This window comes from Mauremys mutica, chromosome 4, assembly GCF_020497125.1.
Source record: "Mauremys mutica isolate MM-2020 ecotype Southern chromosome 4, ASM2049712v1, whole genome shotgun sequence".
Taxonomy (NCBI): Eukaryota; Metazoa; Chordata; order Testudines; family Geoemydidae; genus Mauremys; species Mauremys mutica.
In genome coordinates this window covers 42671054-42677124 of record NC_059075.1, presented here as the reverse complement: position 1 = coordinate 42677124, position 6071 = coordinate 42671054, and positions in this window count along the sequence as shown.

Sequence of the window (6071 nt, the reverse complement as noted above, 5' to 3'; positions counted from 1 at the left end):
TTTGTGGTGGAGGGCGGCATTAGCTGTGTGGTAATGTTAAAAGTTGAAGCTGACCAGGTGATAAAATAAAGCAATGAGCCCCCCCCCGCCCCCCAGACAACAACTGACTGACCCTAGGAGACAGACAGAATCAGAGAAATGTGGGGCTGGAAGAGCCCTGGAGCGCTCAGCAAGTCCAACCCCTGCACTGTGGCAGGACCAAGTCAACGTAGCCCATCCCTGACCGGTGTCTGGCCAACCGGTTTTTAAAAACCTCCAGTGATGGGTTCCACGGCCTCCCTCTTCCAGAGCTTTTAAACTGCCCTTGTAGTTAGAAACTTTTTCCTAATATTTAATCTAAATCGTCCTTGCTGCAGATGAAGCCCATTACTTGTCCCACATATCATGGCCATTGAGAACCCAAAAAATTGTCCCCAATACATTCTAAGAACTTTCTGGAAATTTTGTGTTTTGCCGTATTACTTTTTTAATGGTTTCAGAGTAGCAGCCATGTTAGTCTGTATCCGCAAAAAGAACAGGAGTACTTGTGGCACCTTAGAGACTAACAAATTTATTTCAGCATGAGCTTTCGTGAGCATCCGAAGAAGTGAGCTGTAGCTCACGAAAGCTCATGCTGAAATAAATTTGTTAGTCTCTAAGGTGCCACAAGTACTCCTGTTCTTTTTACTTTTTTAATGGATACATGGATAGTTAAAGTCCTCCATTACTGTTAGCTCTCGTGCTTTGGATATTTCTGTTATTTGTTCTAGAAATGCCTTATCCACCTCCTCGTCCTGATTTGGTGAGCTATAGTAGACCTCTACCATGTTGTCATCCCTATTTTTTGCCCCTTTTATCATTACCCAGAGACTGGTCTGCCTCTCACATTCTTCTGGACCTCAGAACAAGTGTATACATTCTCGATGTATAGTGTACCACCTGCTCCCTTTTTATCCTGTCTGTGCTTCCTGACCAAGCTGTTCCCCCCCTACCTATATTCCAGTTATGAGACCTATCCCACCAAGATGGCGGAGATGGCATTGTTCTGTGTAGCTGCCTGCTACTGGATCTGGAATGACCGCTGCTGGCAAACGGACACAAGCCATGAAATGCTGAACAATGTGCATATCCCAATTCTGAGCTTATCTTACCGAGCTCTGACAGATTCCTGAGGGTTTGAGGTTTTTTATACTTTGGCAATATTTCCTACTTTGTTCTGCCTCATTAAATTGATTGTGTTAACAGTATGATCACTGTTACATAACCAAACAGATTAAAGATCCAAAAGATTTGAAATAGGCTATTGAAAGCAGGGGCTATCCCATGAGAACAACTGCAAGAACATTTTCAGATACAAATTAAGGGTTTTGGCAGGTCTGCAGAAAGTGCAAAATTTTGTACCTCCACCTTCCCTTTTGTTAGCTGCATGTTTAAGTGACTTCTTTTTGGGACTGCCTCAGCATAGGAGGTGTGCTGAAGCATTACATCCCATGACTTTGAGGAGCTGGATGGAATGGAATTAAGTAATTTTAATTTACTATGGGATGAAAATGATCAACACCACAATGTGAAACTGCATATGCAGTCTGCCAAAGAAAAGGCCCTTAAACAGAAATTTGAAAAGAAAATTGAACAAGATGAAGTGCTAGATTGGACTGAATGAAATTTGTTCCGCAGGACATAGGGTCAGTGACAAAGAAATCCCCCAAAAGAAGTCCTTACAGAGGTAACAAATGAGTGGTCCACTCAAAATGCTGCTTGAGGACATTACAGCATGGCACTGGGATGATTGACAAGAGCTTTTAGGAGTTAAAAAAAGTTGTCACTGAAGCACCTGTAGTGAGATATTTTGAGATTAGCAAAGAACCTAAGACTGAAATTGATGCACATGCATGTGGGTTGGATGCTGTCCTGCAACACAATTGTTCAATGACAGATGACTAAAACACAACAGATCTATGTTCAGGTTGAAGAATAAATGCTAGCAATTATTTCTGGTAGTTAGAAGGGTTTACAGCTGAGACAGAAACAGAACATAAACCATTGCTTCAGGAAATGATAATGAAATTCCAAAAGTACTTGTTAAATGTGGAATTCAGGCTTGTTGAGGGCATTATAGTTGAGCTTGGCAGAATCAGATTTTTATTTTTTTATAATTTTGACATAATATCAGCATTTCTTTTTAAGCTTCTTTATTATGGATTTAAATGTTCACAGTTGCACAAAATTATGGGGTTTTAGCATTTTTTCAATGTCTTTTTAAATTTTCATATGTCCAAGAAATCATGGAGGAGTGCAGACAATAATTATTTAATGACAGTAAATGTTGAGATTCAAAAAGTTGAAGCTTTATAACTATTAAAACACAAATTGTCAACATCACATCAAAATATACCAAGTAAATATCCATAAATCAAACTCCATGTTCTCAAGGAGCATTTGTCTTACTTTGCCTCTCTGTAAATTTCTGTTGTTATTGATGGAAACATTTTTTCATGGTTTTGTTTGTGTATGCTGAAATTGACGTTTACTGACATTTACCAATATAAATCTAATTCTTTCAAATATAATTATAGTGGATCTGCTTTCACGAGAATGTATAAATACTGAAAGCAAGATGCTGTAGGAAGAAGAGTTTGAAGTAAACATAACTCAAGTACTATCCATTTTTTAGACAAAATTTTACAAGCTCAAACAAGAAACACAAAATCATCCAATATTGTAAAAGTCTGAGACAATAATTCTAGATGGATGGCCAATAGAAAAAGTCCAGGCACCTCCAATCTCAGAGTCCTTTTGGGACTATAGAGATGTAATTGCTGCATATGATGAGATTCTGTACAAAGGACATTATGTTATAATACCGCACAGCATGGGTGATGAGAACACTAAACATAACCCAAAATGAGAAATGTAAAAACGAAGCCTGAGGTGGTGTATTCTGGCCAGGCATGAATGCAACAATCTAAGATAAGGTATCTCAAATGAGATCTACAACAATAAAAACAGATACCAATGCAAAAGAATTGCATGAAATTCCTTGATTGCCTTTAGTCTGAGGTTGGAGCAGGAAAGATTCGTTCTTATTAATGGTCTTCTTTTTTTTTTAATTATCTGTTGCATACCATATTAAGTAACGATGTAACATATTGTAAAACACAGTTTGTTCACTATGGGATTGCAGATGAGTCAATACAACCTTAACTTTGCCTTGTCACAGGCTCTTCCAACTTCCTTTATAGTTAAAACTTACTGAAATCTTGTGGCTGGACTACACTGTCTTTTTACATTTTTTTTTAGGATTAATATTTTTTCCATTATTCTACATAGCTGAAAGTTTCTTCTTCAGGAGAAACCTTATGCTATGTAATGATACCATGCAATTGATTAAGTTACGATAGTGTTTGTGGAGCCAGATTAGACTAAATTGATTTTTAAAGGCACATTTTTTTTTTCACCAGGAGTTGACCAAGGAGGCAGGAAACCCCTTCAGTTTTGTTTTTAGGATCACAGCCTGAAAGACTACAGCAAGTGCATTTAATGCCATTGTGTTGGAACAATGCTTGCGTTTGACTAGCCCAGTCACACCCAGATGGTTGGCTTTCATCATTTCTCAGGGCAGCTACCCTCTCTATTTATGTACAGTATTGCCATGCTCCTAGAATGATGCAGAGAAAGGCACTGATTGCAGGAATATGCACAAAAGGTAAAGGAAAAATCCACCAAATTACAGAATACTAAATAAAATATCCAGAGTCCCCAATGCTTTAGCTTGGAACAGGGGTGTCACTTTATTGTCCATATTTCTTAAAGGACCTATTTTTAATTCCTCTGCTAATTAACAGAGGCACTTTATCAATTCTCAGAAACTTCATTCTGTACCCAAAGGGTACGTCTAGACTACCGCCGTATCGGCAGGTAGCGATCGATTTCTCGGGGATTGATATATCGCGTCTCATCTAGACGCGATATATCGATCCCCGAAAGCGCTCCTGTCAACTCCGGAACTCCACCAGCGCGAACGGTGGTAGCGGAGTCAACAGGGGGAGCCATGGACGTTGATCCCGCACCATGAGGACGAGAGGTAAATCGATCTAAGATACTTCAACTTCAGCTACACTATTCACGTAGCTAAAGTTGCGTATCTTAGATCGATCCCGCCCCCCCCAGTGTAGACCAGCCCAAAGAGTGAATGCTGTAATTTTGGGGAGGGTACATGCTATTTTTCATATATACTAAAGAAGTTGAATCCCTACTTTAAATGCAAAACTTTGTAAATATGGAATCACTACTGATGCCTTCATAATAATATCCCCATATCACTCTGGGAACAAGTTGTATTAAACTTACTGTATATGGAGTGCAAGGACACCGTTTATTTCAAAGGAATCTGCATGCCAGGGACAAACACAGATGCAGTAAATAGTACCAAGCTGAGCTTTACATAGAAGGCCACGCTGAATGGATCTATCCAGATTGCAGCCACATCTGTGCTACTCAAAAATGCCTTGCTGGTTATTTGCAGACCTATATTAGGCACAGCTCTCTAGCAGCCTCCTAAGAGTGGGCAGCATCTAACTAGTGGGCTGCAAAAAATTCCCAGTACATTTAAGAGCAGGGCAGTTGCATACTGCACAGCTGTAGGATGCTTGGAAGTAGACGAGGCAATTAAATGGCATGTTTGTTGGATGTCATCCAAAAGCTGCACTCTGTGGTGACTTGAGTGTTAGATTATCAATATTCCCCCTTAGGAAAAGGGGAAGTTAGCCTAGTGAGGACTGAATCAGCAGGGCACATTCATACCCTCTGCAGAGATCAATGTGCAACAAGGCAGGAATGGGAAGCAGTGAATGAGCACTGGGAAGTCCCTTTTCTCCATAGGCACATGAGGGGTGCACTTGTCCCTGGCAGAAAGTCTGCATGGCACGTGGAGACAGGGAGTATTAATAACCTTTCTAAAGAGAGACTTCTCCCGGGCTTGGTGTCTCATCCAGACCACAACAGATGTTGCGACTGTGCAAATGTGCAACTTCTGCATTCTGGAGTTCCGTAGGCAGGGACAAGCTCAGCAACTGGGCTGGGTTTAGGACCTGGAAGAGAGAAATAGAAGTCTCAGAGACACTGATTTTATCCATGTCAGTCAGTGGCAAAAAGGCATCCCTAATTGTAGCCATCAAAGACAAATGGCCATGGTGAAGTCTAAAGCGGCGTTGAGAAGAATGTGGTTAACAGTTTCACACTCATTAATGTCTGATATGGATGCGGAGACAAAAGCAGCAATAGTCTTGTAGCTGCAGTAAGGATGGAAACAAGGGTGCAGGGATGGATAAGCAGTTGAAGCAATGGAGGCACGTTTGCTCTGCCATGGGACTAAGAGGAGCTGATTAAGTCTGAAGAGATAGGAGCAGCATGGAAGCTAGTTTTCCCTGCAGTGGGAATGGAAAGGCTCCAGAGACCCTCCTTAATGTCAACTGGGCATGGGGAACAGGTGCCAGGTGCCTTCGTAATGAGGAAGGTGATGAAGTTCATTCCAGTGCCAGCTTTGTACCTGAGTCAGCTCTGAGTCAGGAAGGCAGCTTTGGGGCTGGGGGATTTCCAGGGGGCTGTCAAGGCTGAAATCCCCTGGGATGTCAGACTAGACAGGGTGCTCTTTCCTCTGACCTCAGTGGGAGCATCTTCTTCCTCTTTGTGCAGGGAGCTCCAGCTGCAAGTGCAGGTTATTTCTGGGTGTAGGGACAATTGTGAATGAGCAACGTTTGAGGCACTCTTGTTGCCAAAATCCCCATTAGACCACACGAGTGCCAGGGCTCCTTGCTACTGTTCAAGGGAAGAGTATTCATTCCCGAGATCTTCCTAATGAATTAAATATCCTGTGGGAGCCTGGCTCCAGTGCAAAGCTCATATGTGTACCCTGCTCCCCAAGGGCATTCTCAGGAGAATCCCAGCCACTAAACTGTAGCAGAGGTTGCAGATTATCTCTGCCCCCTGTCTATTTAACTAGCACAGATACATTGGTGCATAACCCCCTTGGACAATCCCAGGGGAATCCCAGCCCGAAATTTAATTCCCACTAGGAATAGATAGTAATTATG